A 13,667-nucleotide genomic window follows, 5' to 3' on the forward strand; every position below is an offset into this window, starting at 1 on the left:
TTAGGCATCAACTAGATGGCATTTGTAGGTAGTTTACAGCCTAACAAGTTTTACTTAAATAAAGACTACAGTTTTCTTACTTTGCATTGAACAAATGAATATCTGGAACACCTACTGCGTACTAGTAATTGACTAACATTAGACCCAAGATCTGATATAATCTACTAAACTGTAAGTGCTTTAGATAGAACACTCACAGCTCCTAGGAAATGCATCTACTGAGTGGCCTAGGAATTGTACTAGTCTCATGTTAGAATGACTTGGTGATCACTAACCAAATTATCCATTTATGTCAAACACACAAAACAGACTGTCCTCAGCAAATCACAGAGTCAATACGGTGAAGCATGATTGGTAGATAGGGGGTCTGAGAAATAGGTAAATGTTTTAGCCGGGGAGCCGATGTAACAGTCATACAAGAAATTATAATGATCCTCACGTAGAACGTAACCAATGATGAGATTGAAACCGCATTAACCTTTATTGTGAATTAAACTGCTGAAGAAACACATTAATACAAGTTTTTCTATCATGAGTAGAGCAGCCAGACACATCCCCTTAAAAACCCTGCTCTTGCAATAGCCTTAAGGTAACAATATATGCACACATTAATGGCAGCTGAATGGCTGCTTCACAGTATATTTTAAATCTCACATTGAGTGAAACAGCAGAAGGCCCATTCATTTTTTTCTTCAAAAATACATGTTTTGCAAAACAAATAAAAAATAGGTGTGTCAAAACTGGCAAAGCTTAGGCCTTTGCCTGTCGTTGGCCACAGCAATATGCTGGTCCCAAGCAAAGGGATTTAGCAAATAAAACATTTGACATAATTCCTCGCAGGATCATGAAAGTAAACCACCTTGCCAACACCAAGGCTACTGGAAAACAAAAATGATCATATTACTGCGGCTCAGCTTCTGCACGCAATTTTGGAAAGGACTTGGATACTGAGCTCATCTAAAGATCTGGTTCATCTCCACACCTAGCCAATCTAACATCTTCAATCATTTTGTAATGAGAACTTATGTCTCCATCTTTGAAATCATTTGCAATGCATGCATTATTGGATTAAGGGAAGCAACAGCAATGGCTGACTCACGAGCAGCCACCAAGTTAGGCCCTGAACCAAACCATTCACTCCGCTCTCAGTAAGCTTTTGGTCGATAACCAACTTCTCATTTTAACAATTCACTACCAAGACTGCAAGGGGTTAAAATTTGGCAGACAGCAAACTTGATATGCAAAAAGGCACCTTACGTGGCCTAGCCACTGCTACACTTTGTAACTATTTTGCCCTTCTGTGAGAATCCCTGGATAGCTATTGGTTTAGATTTATTTTACTTGGACACCGAGGAAGGGAATAGGGAGTGTATAATTCCTAAATATGATCCTTTATTTCAAGCGGTGCTTCCTGCTATCCAACGTCATTCCTGAAAAAATGCCCTATCATAGGGCAAGCTCTTGTGGGTGTGCTTTAGAGTGTGACTGATAGGTCAAATATAAACGTTTGCATAAATAAATAACATCCAGTTGACACATCTAGTGAGGTATTCCGGGGACAGTGCCACATGCAAAAACTTCTAATAATTCAAAATTAAACTGCAAAACTGAAACTGCAAAAACTAATCAGAATTCATAAAGCGCAGCTAATCACCCAATAGGTTATCCAGGCGCTTGCAGGATCCGGAGGCTTATTCAAACAGCCAGGTCATGGGGGCCATTCAGAATTCTGGAAGTGAGGTGATGGTCCAGAGTTGCATGGGGAGGTTGTTCCAGGTCTTTGCTGTGATGTGGAGAAGGAGCTTTCTCCACTTCTGCTTTGGTAGATGAGGGGAGTATGGGCAAGTGAAAGGGTGGCGAAGGGTAGTCTTCTCAACGGTTAGTGGAAATTCAGGAGGTGGTTAAAGTAGGCAGGTCCTTGGTTGTGTACAAACTTGTGTGCATGGGTCACATCTGGCTAAGGAAGTACACCGGTGTTCTGCTGTGCTGCTCCCCACTGTTTGGTCCGGCCATGAGCCCCAGCAGCTCTACGACCAGGTACCATTAAAGCCCACTAACAGGTCCCTGGAGACGTACGCTATATGGCCTATTGATTTAATCTACACAACAATAGCAGTAACCACGCGAGATTTCCTACCAGAACAAAGCATGTCTCACAAATTGGTTTCACTTGCGTTTAACATTTAAGGTGTGTGCCTTTGCATCATATTTATGCAGGAGTACGGCCAACAAAATTTTTACAAACTAATTTGTTGTACGCACAGGATGTTATGTTTAAAAAAAACCAGTTATGCCGGGCTCGAACCTGGTTCCCTAGTCCCAAAGTCGGCAGCACCGCAGTTAGGTTAGACCGCATCTGCTCCTTGAAATAGAAAGCCACCCCAGCCCAGGCTCCCTACTGTGCACTCTCCTTCAACTTCTCGTAGTAGCTGCCCGTGGGCAATCTCTCGATATCTGCAAACATGGGGTGCTCTTTGATGCCGCGAATAACATTGCTAATTAAGGGGTTCACGTCTTCCACAGCCCGCGAGATCTCATCCGCGCGGAGCCATACGCCTTTCGCGACATCCATCAAAGATTTGCTCCGGCTGCTGTTAGGTAGTAGTTGGGGTGAAATTGGAGAGGTGTCATTGCAAGCCCAGGCGTGATGAGCACAACGGGGACTTTGATGGTTTGGTGGCCGAACTGGCTACCCTGCCAGAATATGCCTTAAACACCCCGTCTGTGCTGGAGTGGGCGCTGTTGGGAACACGCTTGCTTCTGCCTCACAAACTGGCTTTTTTGGTTGTTGTATCATCCTCGTTGCAGTGAGGTGGTGGTTGGGGTGAAACTGGAGAGGCAGCGTTCGGCTACCGGGGTGATGAGCACACCGGGGACTTTGATGGTTTGGTGGTAGGACTTGCTACACTGCCGGAAGATATCGGTACGGAAGCATTAGCTACCATGTCTGTGCTGGAGGGGGCGCTGCTGGGAACAGACTTGCCTTCACCCCTCGAACTGGCTTTTTTGGTTGTTGTCTGATCTTCACTTGTACACTTCTTAGCCCCTGCTGCCCCCTTTTTGCTACCCCTTTTGATGGTATCCCGTGCCTGCCCGTCAATGTGCAAAGACGCCTTGGTTTGTGCCCCTCGACTCTTGGGTGCTGGAGTCTTTTCTCTACCTCCCTCCCTGTCCGGCTTTAGCATTTGCAATGCAATAGCTCTTGCATTTACGCAAGTTTGAGCTACTGACATTGGAAATGACAATGCCTTTTATTTTCATTTTCGTTTTAATAATGTAACTAAAAGGCATTGATATTTACAATGCCAATAGCTAAAACTTGTGTAAATGCGAGAACTATTGCATTGCAAATGCTTGTTTGCGAAGTTGTCTGACTTTGCCGTGTTTCCAAGCATTGGGAAATGTCGGTGTGGTGATGTATGAGTTACTTCCCTCCGGTAACGATGTATCTGGTAGAAACGATTCTAGCCGCAGATTAATTCACGTAGAATTACCCCCAGGCGTGAGACTGGATCCGGAAACATTTTGCCACAGCATCCCCGAGGGGCGGGGCGGCACCACGTGACTCCGCCCAGGCGTCGATCGCATACGTCACGTCAGCGAGGTCACATAAGCCCCACCCTAGCGCGCCTACGTCAGTCTTTTCCTTTTTCTCGCGCAACGTGGATCCGGTCTTGCTAAGGGCCTGTTTGGGGCCCCTTTTTTCTTTATCATTGACTCTTCTTTTGGTGGAACAGTGTGCGAATGTCTTCGGGCTTCAAGACTTGCACGTCGTGTGGGCGTCTTATGTCGGTGACGGACCCTCACCTCATTTGTATGTGGTGTTTAGGAGAGGATCACAGCACCACTGATTGTGACGCGTGCCAACAGCTGAAGCCAAATGCGCAGCGGGAGCGCCGGATTAAACTACTCTCGGCTCGTCACTCCTGATCGGCTTCCTCCTCTCCATCAGCCTTGGCAGACGGCTTTAGATACGGCCGTGGTCGTTCTCCTCACCCTTCTTCGATGTCGCAAGAGCGTCGCTCCCCGTTGGGTAAGTGTCACAGGTTGCCCCCGGGGGCTGGTGTCCGGCTTGCCGGGGGCGTGGGCTCTCCGCGGATGATGCGGCCCCGCGTGTCGTCCTATCCACCGTTTCCCAGTGATGGGGCGTCGAGAGTCCAGATGGAGACATACGCGGTTGCTTTGCAGGCCTCGCTGGTGTCTCCTCCTCCTTTCCCTCCTGGGGCGTCAGCAGATCCCTTGCTTTGACATTTGACCTCTGTCCTTGAACAGACAGTAAATGCGCTGAGATAAAAATAAGATTTAAAGGCATCTTTATTGCTCATTCGCTTTCAGAATGAACGGAGCACCTGTTACTTTCAGCCTAAATTCACTCGCCAGAACAGACGAGTGGATGTTAAAAATAATGTGATCTGATAAAATCTGGCTATGGGTAAATGGGGTAATATCTGATATTTATATCATTACAGAAACTTAACTACTTTAATCTACTCACTAATAAAGTGTCACTTAAAGTGTCATACTTTTTTTTTTAATTAAATTTGTAGATTATTACACCTTCGAGTCACACACACAGCCGACATCGCCTACAACCCGGAGGCCGGCGGCATCAAAAGGTCACCCTCAAATCCCTGGGTAAAGGTAAAACACACAGCCATAATACCAACAGCCCGGGGGACTGGCGGCGTAACTGCAGGTGTAGAAGAAGCGTGCAGTAGCTTCAGACCAGGGAAGCAGCCGATGTTTGATCGCAATATATCAAAAGATAGCCCACCCGGCAGCGCCAGCAATGTCAGTTCTAAGTGCAGTTTAGCGTGTCAGGATGGTACGATCAGTGTAGACACACAGTAAGAACTGCATGAAGACCCAGGGATGGAGTTTCTCCAGAGGGGAACCAGGAAAAGGTGTAAAAAGGAACCAAAACCCCCAGTCAAACACAAGCCCACCCACCCCAAAAACTAGCCAGACTACCTAAACCCGTGCCCACTCGCCCGCTCCCACCATTCACCACTACCACAAACCCCTCAAGAGGGCCATGGGTGTCAACTCACATGCCCACGAGGGCGAAACAAAGCTCAGGAGGGGGGTAGCGCCTATCTACAACTCGGGCAGCCGTCTCAAGCAACCCTCCAACACAACTCACCGTGAAGACCAGACACGATCCACTACTCACTCACAACACTGAAGCCTTCAACTACCACACTCCTCATCCATAGCTGCCGCAACCCCATCCTCCTGCAGCACATCCAGCTCCTCCCCCTCAGGATCCGACTCACCATCCTCCTGCGCACTCTGAAACGCCCTAAACAACCCCCAGAAGTTTTTGGGGCGACTCCTCGGAGGTAGTAGTTCACTATACACCTCTGATTGCGTGCAACAGTAAAGTAAATCTGCCCCCCAACGCTTCTTAGTGGGAACTGGCCCCCGCATCCAACACAGGGCAACCAGACGCTTTGCCGTCAATAACGCCATGTCCGCAAGCCGCCGCACTGCCACCGGGAGCGGTATGGAAAAACCGAGCAATGCGAGCGCCGGGTTGGGCAAAATCTCCTCACCAAGAATAGTGCTGAGGTCCGCAAAGACCTCTACCCAGTACTTATGAATAGCAGGACAAGTCCAGGCCATATGGAGGAAGTCCGCCGTGTGAAAGTGGCAGCGCTCACACTCCGCCGATTCCCTCAGCCCATACCTATGCAGCCTTTCAGGCGTGTAGTAGACACGCTGTAGAAATTTAAAGTGTATCAGACGGTGACGACTGTTGAGCGAGATTTTTCTAGTGTTGGTAGCGCAATAACGCCACATGTCGTCTGAGATAGGAGTTTGGAGGTCAGCTTGTCAGGCCAACCGGGCCTTGGAGGGGGGGCACTGCCGGTGTCTATCACCCAGTGTCCTGAGAGCCGTGATCAGCTTGCGAGAAGAGGGGGTCTTGATAATATACGTGAGCTCCGGCACTTCCTGCGGTTCAGCCAGCTCCGGGCCCAACAAGGCAAGAGCCGCTCTACGAACCCTATGATATTGGAAGCTATGTAACAGCGTTGCCCCAGGACAGGATTGAAGGACCTGCTGCAACGTCTTTAGGGTGCCATTTAAAAAGAGGTCTCCCACAGTAACAATACCCAAGTCACGTAGCGCCTTCAGGACGCCTTTCTCCGTCAGCGGGGCCGACCAGGCTGCCCATTCCACGCGGAGCAGAGGTGAGTACAGCAGCACACTCTCTCGGGAGCCAACCAGTGCATGCCAAGCATGGTTCGTGGCTGCTATAGAATCCAGATTGCCGACCCTTCGATCAGGTGGATAGCATACTGTGGCCGGGAGCGGGATGGGGTCTGCGAAGAGCCGTTCCAGTTTCACATGAGGGATACCAGGATCCCCATGAATTCATGAATGAAGATGTGCTCCCTGAGCGATCCTATAGTACCGCTCCAGGTCTGGAGCCCCAAGGCCCCCCTGCTCATACGGAAGGGTGAGCGTTTGCCACTGCACCCGCGGCTGCTTTCCCCCCCACGCAAGGCGGATGAGCGTCTGAGTAAGTTGCCGGAAAAAGGCTTTGGAAAGGACCACCGGTATATTCGTAAATAGAAAAAGAAATCTGGGGAGCACTACCATCTTCATGAGCGCTATCCTGCCCATGAGAGAAAGCGGGAGTCTGGACCACACTACGACATCATCCACCAGTTTGGAGTAGGCGACCCCATAGTTCTCCCGAATCAGGACCTCCGGGTCAGTATGTATGCGTATCCCCAGGTAGCGGATGGAGTCTGTGGTCCACTGCAATGGGTACTCCGAGTCAAAAGGGAGTGTCACCGGCGTCAAGGGCAACGCCACCGACTTGTTCCAGTTGACCCGAAGGCCCGATAGGGCCCCGAATCTCACCACTTCCCGCAGCACCGCAGAGAGGTTCGTCTCCGGGTCCCGGACATATAGCAGAGTGTCATCCGCGTATGTTGAGATACCAATCTGGTACGTCGGAAAGTTTATCCCTTCGAACCGATGATACTCTCGTATAGCGCAAGCGAGGGGCTCCGCCACCATGGCGTACAACAGTGGAGAGAGGGGACAGCCCTGACGCGTGCCCCTTCCAATCTCGATAGGAGCAGTGACTAAGTTCCCTATCTTTAGCCTCGCAGTGGGCTTGTAATATAGGGCCCCCAACATTTGTAGAAACGGTTCACCGAGTCCAAACTTACGAAGGACCCTCAGCATGAACGACCACTCAACAGAGTCAAAGGCCTTTTCCATGTCTAAGAAGATGGCTACAGCTTTATTTTCTTGCTTGACATGTTGTATCGTGCCCAGTACCGTGCGGATGTTATAAGTGAGATTGCGTGAGGGGACAAATCCAGCCTGCTCAGGGGCAACAAGGTCCGGGACCAGCAGCGCCAAACGGGTCGCAAGTACCTTGGCATACAGTTTCGCGTCCACATTGATCAGCGACAGCGGTCGGTAAGAGCCACATTGATTAGGGGGTTTACCTGGCTTCGGGATGGTGATAAGCAGGGCCTCTCTCATGGATTTCGACATGCTGCCCTGCTGACAAATGTCATCAAACAAGAGCATCAAATACGGGACAAGTTTGTCCTGAAAGGCCTTGTAAAACGCCACCGTGAGACCATCCGCTCCAGGAGCACTACCAGACTTCATGCCCTCCAGCGCCTCCGTTATCTCCTCCTTTTGGATTGGGGCCATAAGGAACTCTCTCTGCCAGTCGGCCAAGAAGGGCATTTGGATGTAACCTAAATAGTCGTCGATTTCCTCAAGGTGGGCATCCTTCGAAGAGTAGAGTGCCGTATAGTAAAAGTGAAATTCCGCTAGGATATCATGCTCCTCCGCCACCACTTCCCCAGCAGTAGTCACTAATTCCTCAATAACCAATGGGGGCCTGTTGTTGCGCATCAGTTTAGCCAGGAGAGCACCAGGCCGCTCGCTCCCGTTCCCCATACACACGCGCTGTGGCATATTTGCCCATATGTTTAATTTCCCTATCCGCCTCCTCCTGAAATTCCTCTAGCAAAGATTTAAGTGTGTCTGCGTCTGTGGCAGCACCCGAGTCCGCCGCCCGCCGATCCAGGTCAATGAGTTGTGTTTCAAGCAGTTGCAGCCGGCGCCTAATAGCCTTGAGCACCCCAAAGTGTTTTGCCATAGTCATCCCTCTGATGTACACTTTAAACGCATCCCAAAGCACCTGAATGCTGTCCACCGATCCCACATTGGTTGCGAAATAGGTCTCTATGTCCTCGGCTAGTTCCCCTCTGAAAACCTCATCTAGGAGGGAATACGGGGGGAACCTCCAGGTGAACCGGGGAATCCTCCTAGGAGGAGCAACCAGCAGTAAGAGTAATGGTGAGTGGTCAGACAGTGTGCGCGGCAGCACCGTACACCCCTTCACCGCATCAAGTAGGGAGCGGGAAACAAACCAGTAATCTATACGTGTATGGATGTTGTGGTAGGCCGAGTAATGGGTGAACCCACCCCGCCCCGAGTGTCTATGACGCCACACATCAAGCAAGTCAAGCTTCACACATTCCGACAATTGGAGCAACGCCGAAGCAGCCGGGGATCTAGGGGGGCCCGCCGATCTGTCCAGTTCTGGGTTCAACACCAAGTTAAAGTCCCCCCCCCCCCCACAGCATTCTAGAGCCCACAAACTGCCTGCAGCTGTCAGCCAGCGAAGAATAGAAATCTGGGGAATCGTAGTTGGGGCCATACACATTCACCAGCAAGAGATCATGACCCTTCCCAACACAACGTGCAACCACATACCGCCCTTCTGGGTCTACCGCCACCCGTTTCAGCGACAATTGGGATTTGGGATTAGCCCAGGTGATCACCCCCCTAGCATGCGTGGTGAACCCTGCAGCGACACAAGCAGAACCAAGACCCCTCATCTGCAACATAGGACTGGAAAGCGGCAGATGTGTTTCCTGCAGCAATGCGAGGTCAATCCGGTGGCGCTGCAAGTACGCTAAGACCTTCCTGAGTTTACGGAAATCGTTAAGCCCTCTCACGTTCCATGACAGCAATCGCAGAGAGCCCAGGGCGCTCTCTGGTCCTAGAGTCTCAGTGGTTGACATAGCAGGTTAGAGAAAACAGTAGGGAAGAGCAGACGTGGCATCAGACACATTGCAGTAGTCGGCAGAAACAGACCCCCCTCCCAACAGACCCCGGACCCCATACAACATATCAGCAACAGCACAAGAACATAGCAAACAACCACCCACCCACAGCCGACCAACCCCAACCCGGTCAGACAGAGCATGGCACAACCCACCCCGAACCCACCCGACACAACCCACTACAAACCCAAGACCCCCTAGAGAGTCAAGAAGCCGAAAGCGCAGGGGCAGAGGTTCCAGCCAGACAATAATACGCTCTGACAAGGACCAGATACGGCCGTTGCTCCTCGCCCCACCCCCATTGCGTTCGACACCCCACCCAAGCCCCAGCAGGAAAGCAAGCAGAGTGGAGGATAACCAGTCCCAATGTTCTACAGGTAGCACCCCCCCAAAAACAGAAGTACAGCAGAAAATGTCAGCGAGAACCCAGCTCAGTGGCACTACTCCGGGCTCAGCAACCGTGGTTCAAAAAGTTAAGGCAAAGAAAAGGCACATCGGGTTTTGTAGAGCAACACAATCACTCACGATGACTCAGCCAAACCTGGCTCTGGGGCGAAGGACAGATCACCCCTGACCATCCAAAGACACAGCCTCCTCCTCATCTGTACGTTGACCCCTCGGGCTATTGCGCTGTTCCTTGGCCCATTCCTTAAGCGACTTTTTCAGGTCCGCTGGGTCGGTGAAAAAGTGCGAGTGTCCCTGTTTGTTGATCCGGAGTCTCGCCGGGTACAACATGGCATAGTCCAGCCCCATATCTCTCATCTGTTTCTTATAGGGGGCGAAGCGCTTCCGTTCCTCTTGTACCCTCGCCGTGAAGTCAGGATAGAGGGAAATGTTCATGCCTTCAAACTGTAGTTCCCCCTTCTCCCTCGCCAGCCGTAGAGCCAAATCGCGGTCCCTGTAATTCAAAAGTTTGGCAATGATTGGCCGCGGCGGGAGGCCAGGCTGCGGCTTGGGTCCCAGAGTGCGATGGGCCCTCTCGACGATAAACATGGGGGAGAAGACGTCCTCCCCCAGCAGCGTGTGAAGCAACTTCTCAACGAACAGTTCCATCTTGCCAGTGTTGGTGGATTCCGCAACCCCTGTGATGCGGACGTTAGAGCGCCGTGAACGCGCCTCTAAGTCCTCCGTTTTGTCCTGTATGACCTGGAGGAGACGACCGAACTGCTTACGGTCCTTATCCCACTCCGTCTGGGCCTCCTCCGCCTCCGTCAGCCTACGCTCCGCCATATCCAACCTCTCAGCATGTTTGTCCACCCTCTCAGACATCCGGTCCATTCTGAAGGATAAAGCGTCAATTTTTGTGCCAATCGCGGACATACTCTCCTGCAGACCTTTCTCCATGGTACAGAGCATTTCGCGAATGTCCGCGCAAAGCGAGCTATCAGCCGCCTGCGATGAGGTCTCCAGAGGAGCCCCCTCCGCGCCCCTCGGCCTCCGTTGTTCGAACGTGAGCTTCGGCTGGTTTCTGTCGCCCTTTCCCATGGCGGTGCTCACAGTGTGTTGACTAGGCAAAGAGCAAGAGGCGGCTCAATGCAGGGGGGGCGCCGGGAAAGCGAACTCCGTTAAGCAGTCCGGTGCGTAGCAAAGAATGGAGGCTAAAATGGCGGCCGCGGGCCGCGTGGTGCAGGCGAGACCAGGGGGACGATGTCAACCCCCAGACACTCGCCACGATGCAGGTCTCACCGCAGGTTGCCGAGAAGCGCCAGCACACTTCAAAAACACGTCCCGGCACCAGTGCCCTTCCAGTCCCCAAGCAGGCTAGAGTAGAAATGTCGCCCGCCAACCGGCGTTCGTAGGATGCAGTTTCCCGCCGCCGGGCTCCCGGGCCTCTCCGGAGCGCCCCAGTCCACCGCCGTTGAGACACAGTAGACACACTCGTAGGAGCAGCGCGACAGAGTCCAATGATCAAAGCACCGGTACAAACCAGTCCAGGAGAACCACAGGATAGGAGGCAGTCCGGCAGTCCGGGACCACTCAGGGACTTCACGCCGCACGTAGCGTTACGTAGGGTGGGCAGCTGCCAAGGATAGTCCGCGGATTGCGGCCTGGTCCGCCACGCCAAACTCCGCCGGCCCGTTGATCGATGCCACCACCGATTTCGATCCTGGAAAGTGCCCCCGTTAGCTCTGGGGATCGTAGAAGCAAAATCCGCCCCTGCTAGGGCCAGTAAGGCGTCAAAAAGGATATCTTTGACGAATATTAAAGGGGCTCAGGCGAGGAGCTCAGCTCTCACACGTCTTTCATGGACGCCAGCAAGCTCCGCCCCCCTTAAAGTGTCATACTTAACAAGTTTAAGTGTCGCATATATGCACCCTGAAAACATCAAAACGTCACACATATGTAAAATGAAAACTTTTCTGCCATGGATCACCTGTGTTTCACATGTGCATGATAATGTTACATCCCCTTGGACTTTACACACATCCCCAGACTTCATGTATCCCAAGGGTTTGGTGTTATTCTCGAAAGTTAAAACAATTAGGCTGAGAAAATTAATGAGACTGTAGGCCTACATAAAACACTAAGAAACAGAAAATAATGTTTTTCTTTTTGTAAATGGGCCTTGGGAATGGCAAGGGCTACCTTGGGGAGAGGATGCCCGTGGGCTTCCCTCTAAATCCAAGTCTGTGCTGGTAATAATGCCCGAGACTTTCATGTTTAAGAACTACAGTACGGGGCACTGTTTAATTTAGTTAGTTGTGTTTTAAAGAGTCATTTTCAAGCGCTCAGATGAAAAATGTGGTTCTTGCTGCTCCTCCTTTAGCCCGCTCCTCTAACATTTATGTAACGCCATTGATATATCTGGCAGAGGAACTTGGGGCTAAGGTGATGGCCTATGCGGACGATAGGCAGTTGCTGTTTACCTGGGACAAAACATCTTATTCCGTCTCAGCGGCGCAACCGTGCTTAGTTTCCATCTTTAAATGGCTGGCCGAGGGGTGTGGCCAAGATGGCGGCGGAGTAGGACGTGGATCCGAGTCCCTCCGGCGCCACAAGCCCTAAAGCTTTGCCTAGCACCCTCTTGGGACCTGTTTCCAGCAGGGATAGTTGCCTCACGGCCGCCTTATTGCATTGGCGGACCGCTGTGAGTTTCGTTTGGCCTGCCAGCATTGTACCTGGGTCGAGCCGGAGGTGAGGCCTGCGACGCGCCAGACTCGGGAGCCAGATCGGGGGCCGGAGGCGCGAGTGAGCGGTCCATAAGAGACGGGGCACGGGTGCAGCTACCAGTGAGGAGGGGTCGGAGGCGGAGCCCTCGCTGTGCCCTGCTTGGCCTAGGAGGACGTGGGGAGACGGGCCATCGGCGGTGCTCACAGTCCGCCGCGGTGCGGCACGGAGAGAGGCTGCCCAGAGCGGGGCTCCGAGACCCGGCAGAGCTGCCTACGAGAGGCCTGGGCTTCGGGGCCTGTGCGGACCCAGCGCCGAGGAAGTTGCTGAGGCGCCTGCTGCCCTAGTCCCACTGTCGGATTGGCGTACTCCCTGAAAGCGACTTTGGTGTAGGAGGTGCTGGCCCCGGAGACGGGAGAATGAAGGAGCCCCGACACAACAGTTGGGGGTGCCTGGAGATCGCGGCGAAGGAGCACCGGATGGCTTGCGGCCCCGGAGGTGTGACTGAGCAGCTGCACGGCGCTTGTGAGGGCCCCCTGAGGCGCTTTTCCCGTCCACTGGAACTCTGCCTTGGCGCCAGCCCACCCCGGCTGGCGTTTTGCCCTAGGCGGGCAGGGCCTTCACCCAGAACTGCCTTGTCCTGTGCCCCGGCCCTACACGCTACCGAGCTAGGTGGTGATCTGAGCTGGGGGCTATTCCCCTCTTGCGCAGGACTATCTGGTTTCCCCCTGGGCCTGCGACTCCTGGGTCTGAGATCGGAGTATAACCCAGGTGACCGAAGGTGGCCCTAGCTGAGCACATCGGCACCGGGCCTGGTCGTCGAGCCACGTGGCAGTTGAAGGGGGACATCCGGAGATCGACCATGGCTAATGCCAGGACAAAGAAAGACAAATTGGGCAAGGACGGAGTGCCGAAGAGCTCCGGGCCAGCTGTGTCCCCAGCAGCTGACAAGTCCCTGGGCCGGAGCCAGGCAGAAGAACCCGCGACTAAGGTCTTCATGTTGGAGCTTTTTGCGGCTATCAAAGAGGACATTGCGGGGCTGCGCAACCAGCTTGCAGCGGATTTGAGAGAGGTACAGAGGGATGTGGACGAAGTTGGGGAACGTGTGGCCACTTTGGAAGAGCATGACCTGGAGACAGGGGGCGACATTCATCGACTTCAGCAAGACGTTATCAGGCTCACCAAGCAGAACCTCGACCTACAGGCACATGCGGAGGATTTGGAGAACCGTTCCCGCCGCAACAATATCCGGATCAGAGCGGTGCCGTGGAGGGGAACGGATCTTCGTGAGTATGTCGAGGCCCTCTTTCAGCAGATCCTACAGGACGAGGAACCCAAGGACATTCGAATGGACAGAGTGCATCGTGTGGGCCTACCCAAGGGATCGAAAGCGCCGCCCGCGGACATCCTTGTTTGCGTGCGTGATTTTCAATTGAAAGAACGCAT

General features: G+C 52.5%; 1 protein-coding gene across 2 annotated transcripts in view; it reads right to left on the reverse strand.

The window, feature by feature from the left end:
• The window catches only part of TANC2 (tetratricopeptide repeat, ankyrin repeat and coiled-coil containing 2), a 2,475,706-nt gene that overhangs the window by 257,160 nt on the left and 2,204,879 nt on the right, over nt 1-13,667 (reverse strand). The gene's annotated exons all lie outside the window — the stretch shown is intronic.

Source organism: Lissotriton vulgaris, chromosome 5 (assembly GCF_964263255.1).
Source record: "Lissotriton vulgaris chromosome 5, aLisVul1.2, whole genome shotgun sequence".
Taxonomy (NCBI): domain Eukaryota; kingdom Metazoa; phylum Chordata; class Amphibia; order Caudata; family Salamandridae; genus Lissotriton; species Lissotriton vulgaris.